The sequence below is a fragment of the Erpetoichthys calabaricus genome, chromosome 5, assembly GCF_900747795.2.
Source record: "Erpetoichthys calabaricus chromosome 5, fErpCal1.3, whole genome shotgun sequence".
NCBI classification, from domain to species: domain Eukaryota; kingdom Metazoa; phylum Chordata; class Cladistia; order Polypteriformes; family Polypteridae; genus Erpetoichthys; species Erpetoichthys calabaricus.
The window spans coordinates 169,532,343-169,545,247 of NC_041398.2; the positions used below are offsets into that span (position 1 = coordinate 169,532,343).

The window sequence follows — 12,905 nt, forward strand, 5'->3', positions numbered from 1 at the left end:
AAAGTGTTGCTGCTGCAGAAATAAAAATCTACTTGAGTGAGTATGTTGGGGCTTCTACTCTCTAATAGAGAAGTGCTTGTGTTTCACAATAAAGTGACACAATCTGAATCAGCAGTTTTACACAATGTGACATAAAAAAATAAAACATAATAAATCTGTCTACTATATAGTGTGTACTGTATGTCTCAGTCTAAGAATTCACTCTTTGAGATCAATGCTTATCAACCATGAATTAGCACTCTTTGAGTTGGTAAAGATGTACTCAAAAGGTGTTCCCATCTTAGTGAGCAATAAAGAGACTCCTTCCACCCACCAGACACCGCAGCAGCAGAGCATTTTCATGGATTGTTAAACTGTGCATTACTGTGTACTCCTACATGGCTCCAATATACATCTGGAGCATGTCATCACAGGTTAACAACAAACACCCACAAGGCATTATGCACTTCATGACTGAGGTGCTCAAATGCATTTTTACAGCAAAAAAATATGGGGTCATATGTATAAAGTGTCAGGAAATCCATTGCCAATGCATTGTTTTGTCACCTGCGCTATACGTTCTTCATAGTTCTGGGGATAAAGGCTTCAAAACGTTAAACTAATTTTAGCTTCAAAAAAGCTACATAAATATAGTATTTAAGATTATTGCTGGCACACTTCATCAGCTATATCCATTTTCTACCGAAATTCACATTGTTATTTCCCTATTTCCACTCATAATTTTCTTACTTTTTTCTGCTTGATATAGTCTATCATCCAAATGTTGATTTTTTTTTTTCATTTTCTTAATTTATTCTGAAACCATCATATCTAATCTAATAAAGACAGGTGAACAAAGTGAAATGTTGACAAGTATTTATCAACTTTTTAACTTTATAATGCTTTTCAAGTTTCAAGTAAGCTGGTATATCATAAACAACAGATGGAAAGATACAACTCCACAGATATACTGCACCTGGTAGATATTTAATGGTGCTTACAAAATCAGAATACATTAAATTATTTTAAATAAAGATTTTTTTATATATAAATTATGCCTTTCAGATGCTAGGAATGTACTTCCCATATAGTGTATTGAATAAACAAGCCACTTAGCTGCACAGTAGATACACAAATTAAGGCAGATTCAAAGATACCTTGTACACAGATTCTGCATTATCTTTCCACAATGTAAGAGTTTCTTTCCAGTATTTTTCCAAATTGTGAAATGTCTGGAAGGAAAGCATTCATTGATAAGATCTACAAAGATCTGGGCTTTACCTTTGCTGCTATGTTAGGCTTCAGGTCCCCACAACCTTACACTGGGAAAAAAATGAGTTATAAAAAATGATATATGAAATAATAAAGGAGAAAAATGTAAATGTTACATGCCTTAACATATCTAACATTAGGATAGTCAGGGACTAATTTTCTTTTCGTCACTATATTCAGGGATATGATACTTTTATTAAATAATGTAAAATTGTTGTCTTAGAGCTAGCAAAGCAGCACAGCATTAAATTATGCAATGAGTGAACTGCAAAAGCATTATGGAAGAAAGAAAAAAAAACAAATCCAAGTATTCTGAGCAGCTACCAAATTTCTACTATGAATTTTTGACCCCTGGGATATGAGAGTCATAATTCACGAAATGTGGTTACTTTCAAAACCTATTTAGAAAATAAAGGTGCCTGACACTGAAGGCTAGCATGGGTTGATGAAACTAATATCAAACTGATTTTCTATCAAGATTTCCCTCGTATGTAAAAAAATATCTATTTATTATAAAATAAACCTTCTTAATTAAGTTTTCAACAATGGCCTCAATAATTTTAAAACAGACTATAAAAAAGTCAGAGAAAATGACATTGATTAAGGACAGTAGTAAACACACATAAAGTTTTGAAGTAACATAATCATTTTGCTCTGTAAATAAAACTGTATTTATTTTTATTTAAAGAGACATTTCCAACCACTTGACTCCAGCTGAAACTTCTAAAGGCTATGAATACCTTTTAAAGGCACTGTACATGCACACACGCACACACAAGAACAATGCATGGGGCGTGAGTGAGAAATTTAAATACCTTAGATAGAGATGATCTTGAGAGGTATTAATGAATTAGTGCAGCCTCAAATGTCGTACCAAACAGTGATTGTGAAAAAGAAGCAAAGTCCTTAGAGAAGGCATTTGATTTATGAAAGAACCTACAATGTCATACAATATAGTACTGAAGTATTAATTAATACCTTGGTCACTTCACGCATAGATTACTTTAATGCTACTCTAGATGGCATCCCTAAAAAACATATCCATCGCTTACAACTTTTACAAAATTATGCTCCTAGGATAATTACCTGTTCCAAGTCCACTGAACATGTCACACCTATTCTCTTCCCTCTCACATCTGCCAGCTGGACTCAATAACGCAACTTAAAACTGCTCTCAAAAAGTATCTTTTCACACTGGTATATCAACTATGATTTTACCACTGTCACAGCCAGCTATGTTTGATGTCTGTTACTACTTTTGCACCTTTATTGCTATTTGATGTTATTGTTCTATTTGTTTTTATCTTTATTACTGTTGTTTAATTCTTTGTTAGGTGACAGTGAGTGTTAACAAAGGTGTCTATTAAATAAAATGTATTATTATTATATTATTACTACAATATATCTTGATCCTTAACTATAGACGCAACCTTTCTTTAGACATTTTAAAAAGCACAATTTCATGCTCAGACTACCAAACATTTTGCCTAAGCATAACTTAGAAAAACTATAGTACTGTGCAAAAGTTTTAGGCAGGTGTGAAAAAATGCTGTAAACAAAGAATGTTTTCAGAAATATAAATAATGATTGTTTATTGTTATCAATTTACAAAATGCAAAGTGAGCGAACAAAAGAAAAATCGAAATCAAATCAATATTTGGTGTTACTACCTTTTGCCTTCAAACCAGCATCAATTCTTATAGGTACACTTGCATAAAGTCAGGGATTTTGTAGGATTATAGTCAGGTGTGTGATCAACCAATTATAACAAACGGGTGCTAATGATCATCAATGTCACACGTAGGTTGAAACACAGTCATCAACTGAAACAGAAACAGCTGTATAGGAGGCTTAAAACTGGGTGAGGAACAGCCAAACTCTGCTACCAAGGTGAGGTTGTGGAAGACAGTTTCATGTCATGGCAAGATTGAGCACAGCAACAAGACACAAGGTAGTTATACTGCATCAGCAAGGTCTCTCCCAGACAAAGATTTCAAAGCAGACTGGGGTTTCAAGATGTGCTGTTCAAGCTCTTTTGAAGAAGCACAAAGAAACGGGCAACGTTGAGGATCGTAGACGCAGTGGTCAGCCAAGGAAACTTAGTGCAGCAGATGAAAGACACATCAACTTATTACCCTTCGAAATCAGAAGATGTCCATCAGTGCCATCAGCTCAGAACTGGCAGAAACCAGTGGGACCCAGGTATACCCATCTACTGTCCGGAGAAGTCTGGCCAGAAGTGGTCTTCATGGAAGAGTTGCAGCCAAAAAGCCATACCTCCAACGTGGAAACAAGGCCAAGTGACTCAAGTATGCATGAAAACATAGGAACTGGGGTGCAGAGAAATGGCAGCAGGTGCTCTGGACTGATGAGACAAAATTTGAAATATTTGGCTGTAGCAGAAGGCAGTTTGTTTGTCGAAGGGCTGGAGAGCAGTACAATAATGAGTGTCTGCAGGCAACAGTGAAGCATGGTGGAGGTTCCTTGAACGTTTGGGGCTACATTTCTGCAAATGGAGTTGGAGATTTGGTCAGGATTAATGGTGTTCTCAATGCTGAGAAATACAGGCAGATACTTATCCATCATGCAATACCATCAGGGAGGCGTATGATTGGCCCCAAATTTATTCTGCAGCAGGACAACGACCCCAAACATACAACCAAAGTCATTAAGAACTATCTTCAACGTAAAGAACAAGAAGTCCTGGAAGTGATGGTATGGCCCCCACAGAGCCCTGATCTCAACATCATCGAGTGTGTTTGGGATTACATGAAGAGACAGAAGGATGTGAGGAAGCCTACATCCACAGAAGATCTGTGGTTAGTTCTCCAAGATGTTTGGAACAACCTACCAGCCGAGTTCCTTCAAAAACTGTGTGCAAGTGTACCTAGAAGAACTGATGCTGTTTTGAAGGCAAAGGGTGGTCACACCAAATATTGATTTGATTTAGATTTCTCTTTTGTTCATTCACTGCATTTTGTTGATTGATGAAAATAAATGATTAACACTTCCATTTTTGAAAGTATTCTTTGCTTACAGCATTTTTTCACACCTAAAACTTTTGCACAGTACTGTATATATTTATATAAATAAATAACACACACACACATACATACATACATACATACATACATATATATATTGTATATATACACACACATACACGCACACACACAGAGCGAGAGAGAGACAAATAGATATACTGTCACACACGTGTGGGTTGTAGGCAGTCTCAAGGCTTGTGCACTTAATATAATTCCATCCTGGAGAGGGTGCATCATTCATATATTCTCCTCTTTCAGAGGATGTGAGAGTTGAGGTCATCTGAAGACAGGCTATGTTCTGCACCAAACATCTCCTCTTGCGGGGTAGAACCCATATAATGGCCAACACTACCTGAAGAAGCCAGTCTTATGCATTGACTTGTGTCTGGAAAGACAATTCTATTTTTTTCTATTGCAATATCTCATTGTGCATTTTTCCACAAAATATGAGGATCAACAGCTGGTGCCCAACTCTTCATCTATTTTGTACCTTATGTTTTGCAGTGGTGTAATTAGTGGCAGGAGTTGGTAGAGGTCGCAACATAACAAACAAGATTGGATCACTGAAAACTTGTATAAAAAAGATGGCTGTGGTCATTTCAAATTAAAAATCATGAATGGAAAAGATTTTGCAAATTTATCTGGTATAGTACTTTTAAGCCTCTGTTCATATTTAGTGAATTTACTGTTTCCCAGGTCTTTGTTATGATGTTCCAAAGTCACATCAGCATCAAAATGTCTGCAGTTGTAGTGTCTTCCTGCTGTTCAGTATGCAAAAGTGGTGTTTCACTGGTATTTAGACCATCTGTATGAGAAATATTGTGAAGATTATCTGTTCAGTCCCCATCATAGTATAAACTCAAAAAACCTAAGTGAATGAAACAATATTGCATGTGTACATGGACAACACTGGCAACTAACTGACAATAGCCGAGACGTGTAGTTAGACAGAGGTGGGTGAGTCACACCTACAATCCATATCATATCTATCAGTAACAAAAACTGTTATAGCTGGGTAATTGCCAATACAGTCAGTTAATTCTCTGGCTGCTTTTCTCTCTTACAGACTGTGTAGTCCTTGGGGGGTTCAATTTCCAGGAAGAGGTAGCTGGAGTGAAACACGTGAACTTTATCACAAGGTAGGCAGGCACTGTGACATAGCAGTTAAGGCTATGGACTTTAAACCCTGAGGTTCTGGGTTCAAATTCTGCTACTGACCATGAGCAAGTCACTTCACCTGCCCTTGCTATAACTGGGGAAAAAAAAGAAATGTAGCCAACTGTATCACTCAGATATTGTAAGTTGTCTTGGATAAAGGCGTTAGCCAAATAATAAGTAAGAAGTTTGCTGTGTGCCTTTAAAAGACTCCAGTGTTGCTTCTTCAAGTTCAAGAGTAAAGTGTGTTTAAAAGGATTTTTCCGAGTGGTACTTGTGCAACTCTGAACCCTGTATGTGACAGCTGGTGCCAGAAGTAGGGTTACACAAAACTGAATCTACAACAGCAATACTAGGTCCAACATGTCCCACCTCCCATTGACCCCAAATGGGTCCTTATAAAGTATGTGCAAGGGATATGCTGCAAAAAATGACTGCTACAAATAACCCCAAGTGCTTTCCATTTACCTTTGTAATATGCTGGCATAGAGAACACTGTGCCACCATCCTCCCCACTTTGTTAAATGACAGTGCTCAGTAGGCTATATGGAATATTACCCTAGACAGGATGGATGAATTTAATTTTATGAAGACAGCAAATCCTTCTGTGTAGCTTTTTACCTTCTATAGCAAAGAGATCTAAGCTCCAAGTTTGGTAAATCAACTCTCGTTATCTGATAAGGCTTTTGTGAAGCATATTCAAAGCTAGTTCCAGGATGATCCTGCAATGGTCCTATGGAATGTACCATAGACAAACACACCATGGACGGGGTGCTGAATGGAATAAGTGATGAGCACTACAAAGAGATGATTAAAAGCATTGTACAGTCACTGATAAGTTTGATGAGAAGACTGGGGTGCAAAGACACCACTTGGACAGAGAGAAAAGCTATCATAGACTGGCACCTGGTTCCAAACTGTTGCCTTGCCCTCATTTAGCTCCTCAAGGAGGAACTTTTGCTCAATGTCAGTACTTAAAAAGAATTTTGGTATGAAATCAAAATACTTGTGCCCCACTGGTTGCAGAGAGAACAAGCCAAGTAAGCAATGTATTTAGAAAATTTGATTATAGCAAGTCTTTTGCTTGGAATGAATGCACTTGCTTCTACTTGTGACTAGCTCGGTCACATCATCTCAGAGTATCACCTTTCTTTAGCACAATCCATGATAACCATGGCAGAGTTGTGATGTTTTGTGGTTCCATCCAAGAAAGAAATTTAAAAAAAAAAAAAAAAAAAAAAAAAAAAAAAAAAAAAGGATAATTTTTCAGTTGCTGTGAGACTAGTAGAGAAAGAAGACCCTGCTTTACAGTTATCTCTGCATGATCTGTGAGGCCTGCTACAAAAGCTGAGCTGTAAATGGTGGAGCAAGTAGACATTCATTGTATCTATGGTGACGTTAGAGAATATGAGACTGTACTACTTCATATGAAATATAGGGAGACGATATACTGTGATGGAATGGGAAATTTGGACACTTGTCCTTGACCAAAGCTAAAAGGGAAACTAAGTATTCTTTTCTTATAGATCCTTAAGATTTGTCGAGGGAGCTTTTTTCCTGCAAAGACTGAAAATGTTGAAGAAGGAGTGGAGGGTCTTGTCGCCAATGATGTTGGTATAGAAGTTAATTTAGAAACTGAGCTAGATTTGACTAGTGAAAATGAAGAAGAAATTCCTACTGGGGATTCAGAGGAACTATTCCAAGAGTCCTCAAAACAAATGCCTGTACCTGATGGTGCTGTGCCTTCAGCCTTCTCTCACAGTAACAAGAGGTCGCCGATTCATAGTGCACAAAATGTTACAGAACCCAAGTATGTGATTACAAAAGGAAGACACAAATTTAGAATTAGCGTTCAAACAGGCTCGTTTTGTAGATGATGAACATTATAAAGAATGGGATGCCCAAATTTGAAAATTCCATATTTTATGATAAAAAGGGTTTCTTTTACTGTGTGATATCTGCCCACATATCTGTTGACTTTACAGAACAGGCACTTGGTCCACAATCTCAAAAGGAAACTGTTCTATGCTTTGAACACTCGCATGTTAGGTGGTCATCTCAGATCTGAAAAAAGGAAAGAATGTATTTTGAAATGTTTTTTACTGGGTAAATTTAGCTAACAATGTACAATTTTGCAAACCTTGTCATATAGTCTTAGAACATTAACCTCCAAGCTGTCCCTAAACACCAAGGTCAATTTTAGAGGTACCTTTTGAAGGACCCAGGTTGGAAATTGTTGGGTCAATGCCCAAGAGTAAAAACGGATATCAGTACATACTTATGTTAGTAGGTTATGTTACCTAGTATCCCAAAGAGGCAGCTTTGCGGAAGGCAAATTAACCCAGTTTGGCAAAAGCACAGACTGAGCTTTTTACTAATATTAAAATGAGATTTTGAAAGATCAGGGTATGCTTTATACTTCTAGAATCATAAAAAAAATTATGTGGGAGTCTTACTATAAATGAGTATCCTCCACAGATGAATGGGTTAAATGAAAGATTTAATAAGACATTGAAACAAATGATTATGTATGTCGCTCGTGATGTCCCAGCATTCTTGCATACTGTGTTGACATTTCTTTTGTAAGCTGTGAAAGAACTGACACATGCAACTACCAGTTTAAGTTCATTCAAATTGTTTTTTAGCGGACAGCTCCTTGGTATGTTAGATACTCTAATGAAAGAATAGCTGGATGGTCACACAGTTGATCGCAAGTGTAAATTGGCAGACAGTGTAATTTCTTTGCAAGAAAAAAAACTGTAAATTGTCCTTGGTTGTGATGAAGCATTTGTGATATGAACAAGAAACACAGAAACGTTTATAATAGAAAGTCTAAGCTTTGTGAATTCCAAAAAGGTGATCACATACTTCTCTTCTCGTTCCAATTAATCCTTACAAATTTTTAGCAAAATGTCATGGATCAGCCTTAACCAAAGAATGAATAAACCCTGTAAATTATAAAGTTAGGATACCCAGACATTGTATACCAATTCAAAGAATGGCATGACCCAGAGGAGACATCTGCTATAGCAACTGCTGTTCCCGATAACCCTGGAGTTTCCACTGGGGATGATTAAAGTGACACACAGAGAAGTAAATTTATTTCTTTGATACAAAGGAACAGATATGTCTTTTCAACCCTGTCTGGGAAAATTAATTTGTAGGAGCCTAAATTAATAACTGAGCTGGGTATTAAGGTACAAATACACTAATATAAAATTACTGCAAACATAAGAGAAATGATGCATGAGACATTTAAATAAATACTTGAAATAGGTATAATTTGAGAAATCAAGAGTGTATAGTGTAGTCAAATTGCATTTGTCCCAAAACCGAATGGGACCATACTGTTTTTTTTATAAAGTTTAGATGTTTGAATATAGATTCTAATTGCCCAATACCTTGTTGTTGATGTGTTGTAAGAAAGGTTGGGGTCATGTGTCATATATCTCTACCTTACATCTAACTAAAGCATATTGGGAAGTGCCTCTTGAGGAATCAAGTTGTGAGGAAACTGCATTTTCCACCACAAGTGGTTTTGTTCAAATGTGTAACGCTCCCATTTAGGTTTCATGATTGCCCCTGACATTTGCATGTATGATGGAGCAAATATTGCACACCCATTCTGAGTATTCAGGTATATATCTTGAAGACAACAATGACTGGAACTCAAATATGACATGCCAAGACAGCTTAAAGAACGCAGGTTTAACCAATAATCCGAAGAAATGTAAATTAAGTTAGTCAAAAACTCACTATCTTGGTTATTTCATGGGCAAGGGGACCATCAAACCTCAAATGAAAACGTTTGGTGTGGTACTTTTCTGTTCTTGTCCAGAAACACAGTAAGAAAGAGATCCATGATTTGTTGGGGTTGGCAGGTTATTAAGGATGGTTTATTCATTATTGTGCTAATCACGCTGTCCCTTTGAAGGTTTGGGCCGGGGGCTTAGTTTTTGATGATCACGAACATCCCATTGTCGGAGTAGTATCCAAGTAGAAATTTTTACAGAGAGAATGTAATTATTCCACTACTCAAAAGAAACATTTGGCGATAAAATGGGCTATCAAATCACTCAGTTATTACTTTTAGGGTTGCAAGTTTTCTTTGGTATCTGATCATACACCACTATAATGGCTCTATTGGCAGAAACACAAATTCTAGACACACAAGAGAGTTTATTGAAATGCAACCGTTTCACTTCACAGTTAAACACTGCCCTGGTGCACAAGATATTAACACAGATTTCCTTCCCCAATTTGCGGGGCCACTTTTAGAAAGTTGTTTTGATAAACAAGTACATTAAGCTAAGGGGAGAGCAAGAGCAATTGGGCTGCATCTTTGCTTTTAGTACCAATTTAATTAGAGAGATAATACACTTTCAGACAGATAGCAATTTAACGAACACAGAATCAGATGCATTTTTATACAAGTCTTATATTTCACGATAAAAGATACTTTTGAATTCTTTCAATTTCCAGAAAGAGATGAGTAAAGTCAAACATTTGAAGAAGTTTATCATGTTTGTTATATGACTTTGAAACACTTCAATATCGATTCTTCAGGTTCAGGAATAAGGTACAGTGCCCTCCATGATATTTGGAACAAATACACATTTTTCCTTGATTTCTCTCTCTGTGCCACAGCTTAAAATTACAAAGCAAACATGCAGACATGATTAAAGTACAAATTGCAGAGCTTAACTTAGAGGTACTTGCATACATTTCAGTCACATCATGTAGAAATGACAACACTTTTTCTACATTGTCTCCCCCCCCCCCATTTCAGGACACCATAATGTTGGGAACAATTGGCATCACTGGTGTTGGTGTTTACGAAGGTGTGTTTCATTGCTTCATTAGTGCAGACATAACATACTTAGGCTTGCTTATACCTACAAACAACCTTTGGAGTCTATAGCTGTCATTGTTCAACACGAGGACAAGACCTGTGGCAATGAAAGTCAAAGAAGCCATTATGAGGTTGAAAAACAAGGATAAAACCATTAGAGATTTTTGTAAAACCTTATGATTACCTAAATCAATTGTCTGGAATATCATTACAAAGAAAAGACCCATTGATGAGCTCAGTAATCGCAAAGGGACTGGTAGACTTCCACTGCTAATGACAAAAAAAATCCTCACTATGGTAAAGATTAAGCCCCAAATGCCTCTTCGACAAATCAGAAACAGTCTTGAAGAGGCAGATGTATATGTATCAGAGACTACTATCTCCAGAAGACTTCATGAACAGAAATACAGAAACCAATTTAGCCACAAAAGCAGGACAGCCAGATTACACTTTGCAAAAAAAGTACTTAAAAGCGCCTGCAGAATTGCAGAAAAAGTTCTTGTGGAGAAACGAGACACAGATGAACCTGTATCAGAGTGATGACAAGAGCAGACTGTGGAGACGAAACGGAACTGCCCAAGATCGAAAGCATATCACCTCATCTGTTAAACATGGTGGAGGGGGGGTGTTAATGGCTTGGGCATATAGGCTACAACTAGGGATGCACCGATACCACTTTTTTGGAAAACGAGTACGAGTACTTGCATTTCAGTACTCGCCGATACCGAGTACTTGCCGATACTGAGTACTTAATAAAAACATGATTTAAATTTACAGGTAACAGCTTTAGTCATATAATTTAACAAAAAAAAACCAAGAAACTCTCGTCTATCCACTGGGAGGTTAGGCTAATTAGCGACACGGGGCTAACACTGCTTGTCCAAATATCCGTGGTGAAACTAAACGCAGAGGAGGCTTGCAGTAGGCTGTGGATATGTTTTTTCACGGAGTCGTGTAGTTTAGGCAGCTCCGTGTCAGTCATGTAGCGGCGGCTTGGGACATCATATCTGGGCTCCAGAACATGGAGGAGATGCAGGAATCCTACATTTTCTACCTCCGAGAGTGGCTGGTCACTCAATGCAATGTACTCGATAATTGCCTGTGTTATTTTCACAGCACGTGGATTGTCTCTGGACATTTTCTCTCGTCTTGCAAGAGTTTGCTGCAGCGTGGGTTGTGTTGGTTTAGAAGCGTGGGTAACTCTTTGTACTCGTTGTCGTGTTGGGATTTTAGGTGCTTGATTAAATTACTTGTGTTAAATGCACTACCTTTTGAGCCTCCTCTGGACAATTTCGCTGAGCACAATTTGCAGTCCGCCTTTGTTTTGTCGTCTTCATTCACTTTGAAATAGTTCCACACGGCTGACATGTCTCGCCTCGCCTTCTCCCCGCTCTGAGCTGCAGCCGGGGCTTGGGGGCGGGCACTCGGCGCCTGTGATTAACCCCTTACACGCCGCTCAAACATAGACATTTCTCAGACCGTGGTATCGGTCCCCAGTATCGGGGGACTTTTAACGAGTACGAGTACTTTAGAAAATGTGGTATCGAGGCCGATACCAGATACCCGTTTCGGTATCGGTGCATCCCTAGCTACAACTGGTATTAACACAGTTATCTTCGGTGTTGATATAACTGCTTCCCAACGAATTCTGAGGTGTAATGAGAGACATCTGCTCAAGTTCGAGTAAATGCATCCAAACTCACTGGATGGTGCTTCATCCTACAATAAGATAGTAATCCTATACATAGTGCTAAGGCAAAAAAGGAGTTTTTCAAAGCTAAAAAATTGGATAATGCTTGAATGACCAAGCCAGTCAATTTTAAATCCAATCGAGCATGTCTTCCATATGCTGAAGAGAAAACTGGCGGCCTTAGCAGCTTGGCAGAGCATCACCAGAGAGATATTTAGTACCTGGTGATTTCTATGAATCACAGACTTTAAGCACTCGTTGAATGGAAGGAATATGCAACAAAGTACTAAATATGACTGCTTTAATATACCTGCCATTATTGCTATGTCCCAAACATCATGGTGCCCTGAAACGAGGGAGCCATATTGGAAAAAATGTTGTCATTTCTATATGATGTGACCAAAATGTATGCAAATACCCCTACATTAAAGTCTACAATATGCACTTTAATCACATCTGAATTATTTGATTTGTAATTTTAAATTGTGGAGCACAAGAAAAAAATCAATGAAAAATGTGTCTGTTCCAAATATTATGGAGGGCACTGTATGTTTAAAATACCTTGTGCAACTCTGAAATCTATATGCAACAATGTTTAGATATTTTTCCCTGAAAATGATATGGATATATTGTTTTACAATATGTACACAATATCAAGAGGCAGATTTGAAATTCCAGTTCACTAATAATGTACCACAATTCATTGTCATTAAAAAATAAAGATCCTAAGCACATGGATATTTATTTTCATCAGTACAAATGCACTCAATCATGTCAACCCTTTTTAAAGCTGTTACTTCACTTGTTTAAGAAAGGACCTATACAAATTAAACATGGGTATTTACAGTAAGAGCTACTAGGACTATAAGTAATCCTACTTAAGCTTGAAATTCAGGTCTCCTACCAAAAGTAC

At 37.5% G+C, this 12,905-nt stretch overlaps 1 protein-coding gene across 2 annotated transcripts in view; it reads right to left on the reverse strand.

The window, feature by feature from the left end:
• Positions 1-12,905, reverse strand: part of usp46 (ubiquitin specific peptidase 46) — a 98,341-nt gene that overhangs the window by 53,722 nt on the left and 31,714 nt on the right. The gene's annotated exons all lie outside the window — the stretch shown is intronic.